Genomic DNA, 17,847 nt, shown 5'->3' on the forward strand with positions numbered 1-17,847 from the left:
GGTGTCAATGCTACAAGAAAAGCTCAAGTGAAATCTTTGTGAGAATGTTCCCCATCATGGTGGACTCCTGCTAGGGAAAAGGCATTGAAGAATAACAGGCCAAAGAAAGCAACAACAACAACATCAACAACAACAAATTAACAATGAATTCCCAATCTGGAAGACTTTTATCAAATGATAGTAAAAGATTCTGAGACAAATTCACAAAATATTTTTCTCCTTTAGGTCTAACGAAGTCCCTTCATGGCAAACAAAGATATGCAAATAAATGTATTTATTTTAGGTTTTGGGTTTGCTTGTGTTTTGTTTTGTTTTTAATGAAGGTTGTGGATGAAAGAAAAATCCCGGTGCATAGTTTAAGCCCTTACCAACAAAAGCTTCCCTAAATCTGACCCCCATTACCTAAGTGTAAACCTAGTTAAGCTTAAAAGGGGAGGAAAAAATAAAACATCATGTCCATTTCCTTAAGAGTCCTATTTTGAGATTCAGAATTCTTCAAAAAAGTCAAGCTTAAATTATTCAGCCATTCTGTGGTTTGAGTCAAGGTTTTATGGGCATTTTCTGTCCATCAGCAATCATGGGTTGGGGAAAAAAAGAGACATCGTAATTCAGATGCTATTCCGGGTCCATGTACATGGCCCAACACGATAGTCAAAGATAGTTCCATTTTGAAATCCCTTGAATGACCAAGTTCTCTTCAAGAATCATTTCAGGTTCCTATAAAATCACCTCAGGGTTCTCTGTCAGCTCACCCGCCAAGAACTAACATACATTTTGGAAAGCAGTCATTGACTTAAAAGCTAAAGATCAGAGACTACCGTCATCTTCCATACTTACTCCCGAAGTTGACTCATGAGCCCAGAACACCCCCTGCCAAAAACACCCTCACAACATTGCAGAGAAAGCAAATAAATATTTCCAGAGTCCGGGTGGCTGGAAAGAGTCTTAAGTGCCACCTAGTTTAGTAGTACAACTTTTTTCATTCTTTTTTTGTTAACTTCAATTTTAAGTTAAGTCAGAGGGTCAATGTCCACTCAGTGTGATGTGCACCTGTCTTGCAGCACTTTGTGCCCAGATGTACAAAGCCGTCACAGGTTTGTAATACAAGCATCTCACACCTGAGCACCAGAATCACTTCAAATGTTCCCCTTCACAGATCATGTTCTCTGTGAATGATTCATTAAGCCACATGTGGAGCTGGTGATTAAGAGATCATCAGCCTGGTGAAGCTAACAATGTCCGACACTGAAAATGGCTTCTTGAGGACATCAGCTGAATGGCACATCAACCTGCCCTGAAAACTACCCAGACATCTGGCCAATAAATTTCCTTTATTGCTGAAGCCAATTTGAGTTTCCTGTCAAGTGCAGTATAAAGAGTCCTACTATAATGCACATATTGCACGTATGTTTTATCATAATATGTGGTTTCTTATTCCATGAGGATCCTTTCTGTCCACTGCAAATATCACCTCCTCCAAGAAGCTAACTCTTCCAGTTGCAATTAATTGTTGCTGCTCTTTTCCACTCAGGATAAGCAGACCCAGCTCTCCTAGCGATGACACAGGGCAGGGAGAGCTTGCTCAGCAGCAGACCGCTAACACTGCCCTGATCCCAACCCTACTTACCCAAGACACCACAGAATAAGCTTCCCAAATTTCCCACTCCAAGATTTTCCAGAAAGTAATGTCCTCATATAGAATAGCCAAGAAAATATAGACATGTAATGTCATAGTTTATTATTTACACTAACTGTAACCGAGTCACTGGGAGAAACAGTAAGTGTGAGTATACCGAGAAGTCTCTCTTACTCAGACCCAAGGGACCCCATTTATAAGTAACTCAAAATTTTCCACCCATGATATCAAGGTTTTGTCTGCTGCACAAAACCTTTCCAGACTCTGTTGTTGACCTTTCCTTGAGGTAGATTCAGACAGTAATTAGAGGTAGAGCAACCCACGGTCTATCAATTTCATTTGTGTGTGAGTTTCTCCACATTAAAATATGTTATAGGGGTGCCTGGGTGGCTCAGTCGTTAAGCATCTGCCTTCGGCTCAGGTCATGATTCCAGGGTCCTGGGATCGAGCCCCACATCAGGCTCCCTGCTCGGCGGGAAGCCTGCTTCTCCCTCTCCCACTCCCCCTGCTTGTGTTCCGTCTCTCCCTGTGTCTCTGTCAAATAAATAAATAAAATCTTTTTTAAAAATAAATAAAAATAGGTTATAAAATGAAGAGCCCATTGGAAGAGTCAATGGAGAGTGGTACATGGACATCTCAGTCTTTCCTAAAACTAACTTATGTAGTTAAACCTGCACTATGTTGTTATCCCCCTCCATGTGCAGTTGAAAGGATACAGAATATTCTACAGTTCGGCAGGTGGCTTCTCGAACTTCCAGAAAATCTCAGAGTGGGATATACTTTTAAAATTTACCAACCAAGTGCATTCTTTTCTACTTGCTATAAAATAGATTCTCCCTCTGATCAATAAGGCACCCATGAGGGGCGCCTGGGTGTCTCAGTCATTAAGCGTCTGCCTTGGGCTCAGGTCACAATCCCAGAGTCCTGGGATCGAGCCCCACATCAGGCTCCCTGCTCTGCAGGAAGCCTGCTTCTCCCTCTCCCACTCCCCCTGCTTGTGTTCCCTCTCTCCCTGTGTCTCTCTCTGCCAAATAAATAAATAAATCTTTAAAAAAAAAAAAAAAAAGGCACCCTGAACAAACATAGCCTGTGTTCTGTCTTATATTAACGTCCACTATCTGAGGTTTGTCTCTCTCATCAGTCAGTATCTTGAAGACAAGGACAAAAATCTGTTCTTTAAACCCTGCAGTGCTTAGAAGTGGGCATTCTACAAAATAAACCAGCAAATTCCAAACTTAAGTTTATCTCAGGTTCAAGCACAGAGCTCATTAAAAATACAGATTTTGACTGTAAATGTAGGGACTCTGAGCCACTGGGTTGGGGTAGAGTCTGGGAATCTGCATTTCTAATAAAGTGAATCTGATTACTATAGGTTATCAAACATCCTGAGAACTACTAAAGTAGGCCCTCAATAAGAACTTTTTGTAACAAATGAATACAGACTGATTCATTAATGCCACTACCAGTCCCCTCCCTAGTATACACATGTGAGGACATTTCTTGAATTGCCACCTACAGAGCCTGGCTCTGGGAAACCAGCCTCTTTTCATAGCAGAAAGTATACCTTCCCCAAACATCTTCCTCTGCCCTTAATATGTCAACACCAAAGCTCATAAATTTTATCTGAGGACTCAGAGCCCCAAAAGCTCAAAGACAGCAAGCCCAGGACAAAAATTCCAGTATTTGGCACAGGAAAAAAAGTGGAAACTGAGGCCTTGGAACCATTGTGGAATCAGGCAACTAGGACTGCCTTTGTCCCATTTCTTCACGGTCTTTGGGATCTACTCAAAAGCCAAAATTCTAGTAGGAGGTCAAAAAGGAGATATTAATGATAATGAAGACAACAATGGGGCAAATAAAAGGTCATGAGAAGGGACATTCACTTCCTTAAAAAAAATTTTTTTTTAAACACTGGCTTCTGTTGTATCAAATTCTTTTGTAAGGTCAATTCCTATTGACCAAGTTGGACTGTAAGTTCCTTGAAGGCAGGGAATGCATGTCCCATTTTTCTTGTGCCAACATTAAAGTTGGGCACACTCCTATTACTTCAAACTCTATCAGGTAAAGTACTTGTCTCCATTTCATTAAGGTTTTTTTCTGAGATATCATCTTGTTCTTTCATTTGGGACATCATCTTCCATTTCTTCTCTTTATTTGACTCTCTATGTTGGTTTCCATATAGCAGATGAAACAAACACCTCTCCACCTTGAAAAAGTAGAATCATGTAGGAAATGAACTTTGTTGTTCAACCCTGCTTCAGCTCTTTGTTATCTTTCAAACCTTTATGCTTGTCCAAGAAGTCTATTATATTCTTAATAGGTCCCAGTAGTTGAAGGTGTGCCAAGACCTGTCACTGTCCCTTCAGGGAGGATCTCAGCACCTAGATTAAGGCTGATCGGAAGCCAGACCCCTGAGCAGCAGCTTTTAAAAATATACAAATATATGTAGTCCTATGGGACCTCAAGCATAAACTCCACTGGCCACCAGAGCCAGGCAATCTGGTTGTATCGCTTGGGCAGCAGTCAAAAAGATCAAGTTTCCAGACAAAAGTATAAGCTATTTTCTGGGAGATACTGGTAAGCTGGAGCAGAGCAGAGGGAGAGCACCAGATGGCATCCACAGCCTATGTTCCTTGAGCACAGCTCCATAGGACACTAAATGTATGCCAAACCAGAAGCCTGCCCCTCAGGCCAAAGCTCCAGGACAAGCAAAGAGACCTCCTTCACAGAAAGACTAGGGTGAGTAGGGGTGCTTCAGAGTCTGCTGTCTGTGCAGCACCCTGGGTATGGCAACCTGGCAACAACTGTCACTCCGACTGCTCCAGTTTTGTGCAACCCAGGACTGGAAGCCCCTTGGCCACCAGAGCCAGGCAATCAAGGAGTGTTCCATGGGTGGCAGCCACAAAAACAGAAGCAGGAGATGCAAAAACCAGAGCACCAGACACATGTAAAAGTTTTCTTCTAGGAGATACTGGTGTCCCAGAGCACATCACAGGGAGAGCATCAAGATGGTACCTGCCAGTCTCCAGAGTGTTCCAGCAGGCTCACTGAACTGGGAGAAGAATGAACACAGTGAGAACTTCAACTAAAAGGCAGAAAATACCACAGAGCTAAGGAATACGATAAGTGGACTGACAAATACACCAGATAGGTTAAACAGACCAGATGAAGAGGAAGAAAGAATCAGTCAACTTGAAGACAAGGCACTGGAACTCCCCCTATCAAAGCACAAAAAGAAAAAAGAATGAAAAAAAAATGAAGATAGGTTGAAGGATTTACAGAACAATATCAAACAGACTAATGTTCACATTATAGGGCTCCCAGAAGGAAAAGAGAAAAAGAGGCACAAATTTTTTTGAAGAAATAATGTCTGAATACTCTCCTAACCTGGAGAAGGACACAGACATCCAGATCCAGAAATCCCAGAGAGTTCCAATTAAGAAAAACCAAAGAGATCAAACTAAGACACATTATAATTAAGATGTCAAAAGCTAAAGACAAGGATATTAAGAGCAGCAAGAGAACAACAAGTTGTCACATGCAGGGGAACACCCTTCCCTTAAGACTATCAGCAGATTTTTCAGCAGAAACTTTGCAGGCCAGAGGGAGTAGCACGATATATTCAAAGTGATGAAAGAGGAAAAAGTTCCAACCAAGAATACTCTGCCCAGCAAAGTTATCATTCAGAATTAGAGGAAGAGTTTCCCAGACAAGCAAAAGCTAAAGGAGTTCATCACCACTATACTGGTCTTACAAAAAACATTAAGGGAGAGTTTAAGCTGGAAAAAAAAAAAAGAGGGGGGCCATTAATTAGGAACTAGAAAACATGTGAAAGAATAAATCTCACCAGAAAGGTAAATATATAGTTAAGGTAACTTATAAAGTTAATATGAAGGTTGAAAAACCAAAGCAGTAAAAATAACTATGATTACAATGATTAAAGAATACACAAGATATAAAGATGTAAAATGTAACATTAAAAACATGAAAGATGGGCACTGGGAGAAAAAATGTTGAGCTTTAGGATGAGATCAAACTTAAGTTGCTACCAACTTAAAATAGACAGTTATAAATTTAAGTTGTTATATGTAAACTTCATGGTGACCACACAGCAAAAATGTATAGTAAATACATAAAAGATAAAAAGAATGTGAGCATACTACTAAATAAAGTCATCAAACCACAAAAGAGAGCAAGAGAAGGAATAAAGAACTACAAAACAGCCAAAGAAACAAAATGGCAATAAGCACATAATTACCAATAATTACTTAAAATGTAAATGGACTACATGCTCCAATCAAAAGGCACTGAATGGCTCAATGGATTAAAAAACAAAAGACCCATCTATACGCTGCCTACAAGAAATTTACTTTAGAGGTAAGCACACAGACTGAAAATGAAGGAATGGAGAAAGGTATTCCATGCAAGTACAACCAAAAAAAAAGAAAAAGCTGGAGCAGCTATACTTCAATCAGATAACACAGAATTTTAAGCAAAGACTATAATAATAGCTATTATAATGATAAAGAGGTCAATGCAACAAAAGAACACAACATGTATAAATATTTATGCACCCAACATAGGAGCACCTAAATATATAAAGCAAATATTAACAGACCTAAAGGAAGAAATCAACAGCAATACAGTAATAGTAGGGGACTTTAATATACCACTTACATCAAAGGATAGGTCATCCAGACAGAAAATCAATAAGGAAACTTCAGCCTTAAATGACATGTTAGACCAGATATACATTTTTCTAAAGTGCACAGGGAACATTTTCGAGGACAGAGCATATGTCAGGCCACAAAACAAGTCTTAATAAATTTAAGAGGACTGAATTCATATCAAGCATCATTTCCAACCACAATGTATTAAACTAGAAATTACACAAAAGTGGAAAATTTACACATAGGTAGAGATTACATATGGATTACAATTGGAAACATGTTAATGAACAACCAACAAGAAATCAAAAGAGAAATCAAAAAACAGCCTGAGACAGACAAAAATGCAAATATAACACACCAAAACTGCAGATTGCAGCATACACAATTCCAAGAGTTCTAAATCAATAAGGAAACACTGTCTTTGAACAACACACTGGACCAAATGGACTTAACACTTATATACAGACCATTCCACCTGAAAACAACAGAATAAACATTCTTTTCAAGTACACATGGGACATTCTCTAGGTTAGATTACATATGAAGCCACAAAACAAGTCTCAATTTAAGAAGACTGAAATCATATCAAGCATCTTTTCCTACCACAGTGGTATGAAAATAGAAATCAATTACAAGAAAAAAACTGGGAAGAAAGAAAAAGCACAATCACATGGAGGCCAGACAACATGCTATTAAACAAGTAGTCAAGGAAGAAATCAAAGAGGAAATCAAAACATACATGAAAACAAAAATGAAACACAATGGTCCATCATCTTTGGGATGTAGCAAAAGCAGTTCTTAGAAGGTTATAGCAATAAATGCCTACCTCAAGAAACAAGAAAAATCTTAAATAAAAAACCTAACTTTACAGTTCAAGGAACTAGAAAAAGAAAAACAAAGTCCAAAGTTTGTAGAAGGTGGAAAATAAAAAAGATTAGAGCAGAAATAAACAAAATAGAAACTAAAAAGACAATGGAGAAGATCAATGCAACTAAGAACTAGTTCTTTGAAAAGATTTTTAAAAATTTGACAAGCCTTTAACTAGAATTACCAAGAAAAAAAAAAGACTCACATAATATCAGAATTGAAAAAGGAGATGTTACAACTAATACCACAGAAATGTGAAGGATCATAAGAGGCTACCAAGAACAATTATACACCAACAAATTGGACAACTTAAAAGAAATGGATAAATTCCTAGAAGTATACAACCTACCAAGACTGAACCATGATGAAATGGAAAATCTGAATGGACTGATTACTAGCAAGTAGATTGAATTAGTAATCAAAAGCCTCCCAGCAAATAAAAGCTCAGGACCAGATGGCTTCTCCAATGAATTCTACAAGCATTCAAAGAAGAATTAATACCAGTCCTCCTCAAACTCTGCAAGAAATAGAGGAGGGAGTTCTTCCTAATTCATTTTGAGGCCAGCATTACCCTGACCCAAAATGAGACAAGAACTCCACCAGAAATCACAGGCCAGTATCCCTGATAAACATAGATGTAAAAATCCTCAACAAAATGTTAGCAAACCAAATTCAACAATACATTAAAAGGATCATACACCATGATCAAATGGGATTTATTCCAGGGATACAAAAATAGATTCAACATCTACAAATCAGTGAAGCGACACACCTTATTAACAAAGTGAAAGATAAAAATCATATGAACTCAATAGATACCAAAAAAAAAGCATTTGACAAAATTCAACATCCTTTTATGATAAAAAAAAAAAATCTCAACAAAGTGGTTATAGAGGAAATGTCCTCAACATAATAAAGGCCATATATGACAAGGCCAAAGCTATTGTCATACTCAATAGTGAAAAGCTGAAAGCTTTCCTCTAAGGTCAGGAACAAGACAAGGATGCCCACTCTTACACTCTCATCTATCATATTTTTGGAAGTCCTAGCCCGAGAAATTAGGCAAGAAAGCAACCAAATTGGCAAGAAAGAAGTTAACCTGCCACTATTTGTGAACAATATGGTATTATATACAGAAAACTCTAAAGACTAATAAAAAAAACTTAGAATAAATGAATTCAGTAAAGTTGCATGATAGAAAATCAATACACAGATGTCTGGACTGCATTTCTATCCATTACTAATGAACTATCAGAAAGAGAAATTGATAAAATATTTCTATTATAATTGCATCAGAAAGAATAAAATACCTAAGATTAGATTTAACCAAGGAAGTGAAAAACCTGTATGTAGTCAACTACAAGACATTAATAAAAGAAACTGAAGATGACAGCTATAAATGGAAAGATATTCCATGCTCATGGATTAGAAAAATCAATATTGTTAATATGTCCATACTACCCTAAGGAATCTACAGATTCAGTATAATCCCTATCAAAATTCCAGTGGCATTTTCCATTAAAATAGAATAATCCTGAAGTTTGTATGAAACCACAAAAGACCCTGAATAGCCAAAACAATACTAAGAACAAAGCTGGAGGCATCATGCTCCCTGATTTCCAACTATATTACAAAGGTGCAGTAATTAAAACGGTATGGTATTGGAATAAAAACAGACACACAGATCAACGGAACAGAAGAGCGCCCAGAAATAAACCTATGCATATATGATATGGTCAATTAATTTACAACAAAGAAGCCAAGAATATACAATGGGAATAGGACAGTCTCTTCAGTAAATGGTGCTGAGGAAACCGAACAGTCCCTTGTAAAAGAACCCAACTTGACCAGTATCTTACACCATACACAAAAATTTACTCACAATGAATTCAAAGCTTAAACCTAGGACTTAAAACCATAAAACTAAATAGGTGTTAAGTTCCTTGGCATAGGTTTTGGCCATGATTTCTTGAATCTGACTCCAAAAGCAAAGGAAGCAAAAGCAAAAATACCCAAGTGGGACTGTATCTAACTAAAAAGCTCCTCCACAGGGGTGCCTGGGGGGCTCAGTCAGTTAAGCGTCTGCCTTTGGCTCAGGTCATGATCCCGGGGGTCCTGGGATAGAGCCAGGCATCTGGCTTTCTGCTCAGCAGAGAGCCTACTTCTCCCTCTCCCGGCCCCCACTCATGCTCTCGCTCACTATCTCTTTCTCAAATACATACATAAAATCTTTAAAAAATTAAATAAATAAAAAGTTTCTGCACAGCAAAGGAAAAACCAACCAGATGAAAAGGCAAACCTACTGAGGAGAGAAAATTTTTTCAGATCATATATTTGGATAAGAAGCTACTATCCAAAATATATAAAGAATTTATACAACTAAATAGCAAAAAAAAAAAAAAAAAAAAATCCAATTTTTAAAAATGGGCAGAGGATCTGAATAGACATATTCCAAAGAACACACAGATCGGCCAAAAGGTGCGTGCAAACATGTTCACCATCATTAACCATCTGGAAAATGCACATCAAAACCACAATGAGGTATCATCTCACATCTGTCAGAGTGACTATTATCGAAAAGACAAGAAATAGTAAGTATCGGTGAGGATGTGGAGAAAAGGGTACCCTCATGCACTGTTGGTAGCAAGGTAAATTGGTATAGTCACTACAGAAGATAGTATGGAGGTTTCTCAAAAAACTAAAACTGGAGGGGGTGCCTGGCTGGCTCAGTAGGTGGAACACTGAGTTCAAGCCCCATGTGGGATATAGAGATTACTTAAAATTTTTAATTAATTAAAACTGGAACTACCATATGATCGAGCAATTCCACTTCTAGGTATTTATCTGAAAAAGAAAACATTAACTCAAAAAGATGTATGCACCCCCATGTTCATTTGCATTATTTACAGTAGCCAAAATATGGAAACAGCCTAAGTGTCCATTCAGTGGATGGAGGAATAAAGAAACTGTATGTATAATGTAGCGATCCAAACAGGCACCTGCACCCCAATGTTTATAGCAGCAATGTCCACAATAGCCAAACTATGGAAAGAGCCCAGATGTCCATCGACAGATAAATGGATAAAGAAGATGTGGTGTGTACACACACACACACACACACACACACACACACACTGGTATATTACTCAGCCATCAAAAAAATGAAATCTTGCCATTTTCAAGGATGTGGATGGAACTAAAGGGTATTATGCTAAGCGAAATAAGTCATTCAGAGAAAGACCTTATTTCACTCATATGTGGAGTTAAAGAAACAAAACAGGATCATAGGGGAAGGGAGGGAAAAATAAAACAAGATGAAATCAGAGAGGGAGACAAACCATAAGAGACTCTTGATCGTAGGAAATGAACAGAGTTGCTGGAGGAGAGGGGGTGGGGATGGGGTAACTTGGTGACAGACATTAAGGAGGGCATGTGATCTAATAAGCACTGGGTATTATATAAGACTGATGAATCACTGACCTCTACCTCTGAAACTAATAATACACTATATGTTGAATTTAAATAAATTTTAAAAAGGAAATTGTGTGCATAAACACTCTGGATTATTATTTAATATAAAAAAAAGAATGAAATCCTGCCATTTGTTACAACATGGATGGACCTCAAGGGCATTATGGTAAGTGAAATAAGTCAGACAGAAAAAGACAAATACTATATGATCTCTCTTATATGTGGAATCAAATAAGAAGAAAAAAACCACACCACCTTATTACAGAGAACAGATTGATAATTGCCAGAGGTGGGGGTGGGAGAAATGAGTCAAGGGAGTCAAAAGATCAAAAGAAAATAAAGAGGGCGCCTGGGTGGCTCAGTTGGTTGGGCGACTGCCTTCGGCTCAGGCCATGATCCTGGAGTCCCTGGATCGAGCCCCGCATCGGGCTCCCTGCTCGGCAGGGAGTCTGCTTCTCCCTCTGACCCTCCCCCCTCTCATGTGCTCTCTCTCATTCTCTCTCTCTCAAATAAATAAATAAAATCTTTAAAAAAAAAAAAAAAAGAAAAGAAAAGAAAGAAATAACAATGTGTCAAAAAAGAAAAGTTGGGCACATGCTAGCTACTTAAAAGATCTGGGAAAAAAAAAAAAAAAAATCTGTGAGAGAACAAGGCAGTGTACGTAACAAGTCCATGAAGAATGCTGGCTTTAGAGCCAGAGAGAATCGAGTTCTAACACCATCTCTTCCTTAATTCCTGCAGTGCTTATAACAAGGCTTAGTATAAAACCAGTAATTATTCTGTATTGTTGGGCCAGTCTCAGCTTCCACTGCAGAACAAAAAAGGGTGGGAGTCTGAAAGTTAGGCCAGGTCTGGCTGTTAGGGCCCTCAGGTTTGTTTTCACACAAACCCTTTGCTGACCCTTCCGAAGGCCATGCTCATTACAACTATAAAAGAAGAAAAACTTTGGTTCTATATTCTCCTCCAGGGGTTCTGTTCACATGGTTTCCCCTGCCCAACTGTCCTTCCCCCTTTTTGGGGGGGAATAACTCCTTGAGCTTCAGGACAAATTCCACAGTCCAACAAATTTTTCCTGATCCCCAATGTTCAGTGCCCCCCTTGATGCATGCACAGGCCCCTAGACCACTTCCCCCACAGCACTTACACTGTTACACCTGCCTGATTTGTCTGTTCACCCTGGTGATGAGCTCCATGAGGATAGGGCTCATGGCTATCCTGTCCTTCACTGTAGTCCCAGGGACAAGCACAATGCCTGGCACACACAAGCACTCAGCAAAGATGTGACCAAATGCAAGAAGGGATCTTGCTAAGCCTCAATCTTCTCAAAAGTGAAATAGAGAATGTTTCATTGATAGGACGATTGTGAGAATTAATGATGATATATGTAACACAGGCTAGTACAATTGCCATTCAACAAGTTGCAGATATTCTCAATGAGGCTGTGAATAGTGAACTATTTACTACCAAAAACCAATAGTGATGAAATTCAAACAACCAAATTCAATACAAGGGGTCTGAGCACCACAATCAATGGTTTGAGACTTTCTGAAGGATCCATCCCCAAAGCCTGTCTTTAGGTTCTGTTTCTAATAAAACCACTTGGGAATATGGAGGAGAGGAACATTTGGTCTTTGTTCCAAGTAGCCCCCTGTTGTTTCCCAGTCTCAGTGAGCCATTACCTGAAACCAAGGATCTAATGGAAGGGAATGCCGAGAAAAGCTGTTCCCACAGTAAAGGAACGAGGGAAGCTGATTTATGAGGCAAGATTCTAAAGGATCAAAATACACACAGCTTGGCACAGCAACCGGGGTGAAGAATGGGGGCACACCTTTCACAGCCAGGAAACATCAGGGGTGAGTCAACACTGAGGTCAACAGAGAGAAGGGGGAAGAACACAGGTTCCCTTCATTCTAGGAAGAACTCACAGGCCATCCTGTCACTTGTCAACTGACCCAAGGTACTCTGCGCATTTCTATCTTCGAATTCCTGCAGTTTTGCGATACATTTAACCACTCCTCCCTTGAGAGAGTCACAAACATAGCACCATCTCTTCCATGATCTCCATGGAGATTCACCAAGAATTCCCATCCATCATTCTCATCAATTTTTTTTTTCAAATTGTCTAAGAAGTATATATGGTCATCATAGAGAATTGGGGAAATACAAAGTGTATAAAGAGGCAGAAGTAAATACCCATAATAACACTGGCATGTTTCCGTCAAGGTTTTGTTTTTTTAAGTTTTGCTTTTTCAAAGTTCTACACATATAATTTCAAGAATCTAAAAGATTCCCCATGGTTTGTTACAAGAAAAAACTACATAGTCTCCCTTTCTTTTTCTTCATCTCTCCTTCCACCATCTCTTTGGGCTGATCCTTTGGTATTTTCCTCCATGTTTCTAATTTACAAACAAATCTTGTTATTTCTTGATTTTTTTGATTTTTGGCATTATTGTCAATTTCCCACTATGGCTCACTCTTTCTATGCTACAGATGCAGACCCTTCCTATCTGCCTTCATTTTCCCAATGTGGTCATATTATAATTTGAGTTAGATATTTTTTGTTCGTAAGTATATTCTTTATGCTATAACTGTGTAAGATCTAAACAGATTTTTCTTTCCTGCGCATTTTTTTTGTTTTCCCAGGAATTAACAATTGTCTACCAATAGTTCAATACCAAATTCTTGCCAATTTTTAAAGCTCCCTCTCAAAATGTCCAGATGCATCAGATATTGGTGGATATTTGTCATCCTGGGGAGGTCTCTCATGAAGTTTTCTCTCCTAACCTCTCTAAGCTAATGGCCCTCCAGACCTGGTGCAAATCTTCCTTATCAGTCTGGAGATGCCCTTCCCCTCTCCCAGCAATGTCTTCCTCTTTTTTGTGTACTCCTTCGTTTTGATCAAACACCTTCTCCAGCTGTTTCCTAAGATGGTAAAATTTTTGAGACTTTCCATACCTGATTCATTGACCCTTCATCTTGTCTTCATCCTACCCTCAATCTTGTTTGGCTGACAGACTTCCTAGTTAAATATCATTTCCTTTTTGAATTTTGAAGACATTGATCCATTACCTCCCAGCTCCCAGTATTGCTGTTTGGAACTCTCAGAGCCTTCTGTGTCCTGATTCTTTATGCGCAACATGTTTTTCCAGTGCCTAGTATTCTGAAATTTCAAATGTACGTGTAGTGGTTTAAGTCTATTTTTATGGTGGGCCCTTGGTGGAATCCTTCAATCTAGAATCTGTCTTCAGTTCTGGAAAATTCTCTTGAAATTCTTTTCTTTCTTTTCTGTATCCTCAATTACGCGAACATTGGACCTCTTGAGCTTTTTCATTTCTTCCCCCCTATTTTCATCTCTCTTTTTTTTTTTAATTTTATTTGACAGAGAGACACAGTGAGAGAGGAAACACAAGCAGGGAGAGTGGGGGAGGGAGAAGCAGGCTTCCCGCCAAGCAGGGAGTCCAATGCGGGGCTCAATCCCAGGACCCTGGGACCATGACCTGAGCCGAAGGCAGATGCCCAACGACTGAGCCACCCAGGGGCCCCTCTTTGCCTTTTCTTACTCTACTTTCTAAGAAAGTTATCTTCTATAGACTTCTCATTTCTGCTCTATGTTCTTAATTTTCAAGAGTGTTTTCCTATTCTACACATGTTTTTAGGATATCCTATTCTTACTTCAGGACTATATTATCTCTTTTTATCTAAGGATATTAATAGCAGAATTTTACTTTTATGCTTTCTTTTCTCAGCATAGTCCCTGATTGCTCCAAGTTTCTTTCTTGTTTGTTCTAACCTCTATCTTTGATGTTAGAGGCTTCTCACAACTATCAGGAAATCCTTAGATTTCTGCCCATTTTTAAGAATGGAGAGCTAAAAACTGGAATCTCTGAAAATAAGGACTTCTCATCTGGAGATTCATTATACAGTGATCTGGTCATTTACTGAGGAACTTGCAGAGGAAGTTCTTTTAGCTCTCAGAAAGTCAGTGTCTCCCCAGCCCTTGCTTCTGGGTAAAGACCAGACTTAAGAGCCAAATAAGTAGTGAGCACTTGGGGGTGGGGGGGGGGGAGGTGTGTCTCAAAATCTAGTATGTGTATATTCAATTAATACATTCAATTACCCGTTGTCTGTAGTGAATTCCTACCCTCAAAAGTGCCTGGGGTTTATTCTTGCCACAGAAAAAATCTCTAGCCTTTTTCCAGAGTGAGGAAAAAGTAGTCACCATGCTATATGGAGTTAGGGAGGACATCTGGGGTCTTAAAGCTTACCGGGACTTGTGCTACCAACTTCTAGGTTTGGGGAGAATTTATATAGTGTAAATGAAATTGGTTTTCAGCTTCTCTTCCTCCTGGCTTAGGATTCAGTCTTCCTCATCTATTTTGCAGCTTGCAAAAATCTATTGCTCACATGAAAATATGATCAACACCACTGATATTAGGGAAATGCAAATCAAAACCATAATGAAATACCACCTCATATCTACTAGAATGGTTATAATGTTGTGTGCGTGTGTGTGTATATATGTGTATATATGTATGTATATATACATATGTACATATATATGTATATTTATGTATGTATATATATGATATGCGGAAATTAGAATCCTTACACATTGCTGGTAGGAATGTAAAATAGTGCAGCTGCTATGGAAAATAGTTTGGCAGTTCCTCAAAAAATTAAATGTAAAATTACCATATTACCCATCAATTCCACCCTTAGGTGCACATCCAAAAAATTGAAAACAGCTATTCAAACAAAAATCTATACAAGAATATTCATAGCAGTATTATTCACAATAACCAAATGTGAAAACTACCCAAATATCCACCGTCCAATAAATGGATAAAAATGTGGTATACCCATATAATAAAATATTAATCAGTCACAGAAATGCATGAAGTATTGACACAAGCCGCAACATGAATGAACCTTAAAAACACTATCCTGAGTGAAAGAAGCCAAACACAGAAGGCCACACATTGACTCCAGTTATATGAAATATCCAGAATAGGCAAATTCACAGAGACAAAGCAGATTAGTCGTCGCCAGGGGCTGGGGGTAGGGGACAAACTAGTGGTTGCCAGAGGGAATGGAGGTGGTAGGATGGGGGAAATAGGCAAAGGGGAGCAAGAGATACAAACTTCCAGTTATAAACTAAATCACAGGGAGAAGTACAGCATAGGGAATCTAACCAATAACATTGTAATAACTTTGTATGGTGATAGTTAGCTACACTTATCATGATGAGCACTGAGTAATATACAATGGTTGAATCACTGTGCTGTACACCTGCAACTAAACATTGTATGTTAACCATACTTCGGGCGCCTGGGTGGCTCAGTTGGTTAAGCGACTGCCTTCGGCTCAGGTCATGATCCTGGAGTCCCAGGATCGAGTCCTGCATCGGGCTCCCTGCTCGGCAGGGAGCCTGCTTCTCCCTCTGACCTTCCCCCCTCTCATGTGCTCTCTGTCTCTCTCATTCTCTCTCTCAAATAAATAAAATCTTTAAAAAAAAAAAAAAAAAAAAAACATTGTATGTTAACCATACTTCAATTTCAAAAAAGGCATTGTAAAGCCGGATCCTACCCTCAAGGAGCTTACTATCAAGATTTTAAAAACAACAACGAAAGAGAAAGGAAAGGAAAGGAAGGAAGACAGAAAGAGAGAAAGACAGAAAGACAGACAGACAGAAAGACGGAAAGACAGGAAAGACAAGAAAGACAGAAAGAAAAGCACACTCTACAGTAAATTACTGTGGCCAGAATAGTTCAGTCTGTGTCCTGGAGATCCAAAGGAAAGGCTCTAGCTGTAGGTATAGCAAAAGGCTTCCCAAATAAGCAGTGACTTGGAGCTGTGTAAGAAATAACCTCAGAGATTACCCCAGTAAGTTGTGTCAGAAACACAATAAACACAGGAAAACAAATGTATTTATGGTATGCAAGGTCTGGAGACCAACTGGGCCAGTTTGTAATAAATGATATCCTAGAAAAAAGTGGTCTGGGGTCAGATGATGAAGAGCTTATTTGCTAATTTGACGCTTTCCAAAAAAATATATGTAAGTCTCCAAACAAAATTATCTCAAACTTGGGCTCTCCAAGTCAGGCTAAACTGTTTGCTTTAGCCAACCCATTCACAATCCTTCATACTGGATTTAATCCTGGACATTTCCATTTTCACCTTTAAAAGAAGATAAATGGCACCGATTGTCATAAACTGCATATTCCAATCTGCTGAATTTTAGTACCCTTGCCAGTGACAGGCCTGGGTTTATATTACTGTCCAAAGTTCCACACAAAAGGCATTCATGAACCACACTCTGACTCAGCCCTGGAGGTAAGAGCAAAGAACACTGACTGGTAAGCAAATGGCCTCTGAAGGCCAAAATATTCACACCTTCCAGTTCAATTGGAAAGATCAGAGAATTGGGGGTGTGGCTACTGAAAAGCCATGGGTGGTCTGCAGATTTGTCAGTGGACTGGGAGGGAAGGTAAAATCATCAACTAAATCTCTGTATCCAGTGCTGGGCTTCCCAGCTACATAAATTCTATGACTTTTGCGAATGTTGAGTTTCAGTCATTTGCACTTAAAAGGATTCTGATAAACACACACCCCCAGTAAGCCCCAATATCACTGAGCTCAATCATCACACTTAAACAAGTTCTCATTAAATCAAACTCTAGTTCTCATTAAATGAGCTAAGCTGTAAACTCCTTGGAGTTTCTTCATCAACTTGTACATCTCAAGTATTTAACAATGAATGGATAGAATGAAATTAAGCCAGAAAAAATTAACAAAGAAATGGAGAAAATACTGAAGTTTCTGCCTAATTAGTTTATTCATCTTCTTTCTTCCAACTCCAATTCTCTGTTCTGAATCCCACCGAGTAAGATTTCTAGTAGGTCTTCATCTGATGACAACCAAGGCCATAGTTTTAAGGGAGGAAACCATCTACACAGAGAATTCCATTAGGGTAATCTATACCAACTTCCCAAATCCTATCCCAGTGACCCTGAGAGACGAACAAAGGAAAAAGGATGGTTCATGTTTTGAGAGTCCTATACAAGGTGAGGCACCTTACTAAGTGCTTTGTAGATTTTCTCGCATACTTATCACCAGGCTCTTCAATTATAGGTACTTGAGGAGCCCAAAGAGAAGCTGAAAATCTTGCCCAAAGTCATACAATTACACAGACAACAGATTCAG

At 38.9% G+C, this 17,847-nt stretch overlaps 1 protein-coding gene and 1 long non-coding RNA gene across 5 annotated transcripts in view; both read right to left on the bottom strand.

Annotated features, from left to right (window-relative positions):
- LRMDA (leucine rich melanocyte differentiation associated) overlaps positions 1-17,847 on the bottom strand; it is a 973,173-nt gene that overhangs the window by 877,110 nt on the left and 78,216 nt on the right. The gene's annotated exons all lie outside the window — the stretch shown is intronic.
- Positions 485-15,960, bottom strand: LOC145722197 (uncharacterized). Its single transcript, XR_014146293.1, has 2 exons — positions 11,211-15,960; positions 485-10,993 (listed from the first exon to the last, which is right to left on the bottom strand). It is a non-coding gene; the product is annotated as an uncharacterized LOC145722197 (long non-coding RNA).

Source organism: Leptonychotes weddellii, chromosome 6 (genome assembly GCF_054177405.1).
Source record: "Leptonychotes weddellii isolate Sample4059 chromosome 6, ASM5417740v2, whole genome shotgun sequence".
Classification (NCBI taxonomy): domain Eukaryota; kingdom Metazoa; phylum Chordata; class Mammalia; order Carnivora; family Phocidae; genus Leptonychotes; species Leptonychotes weddellii.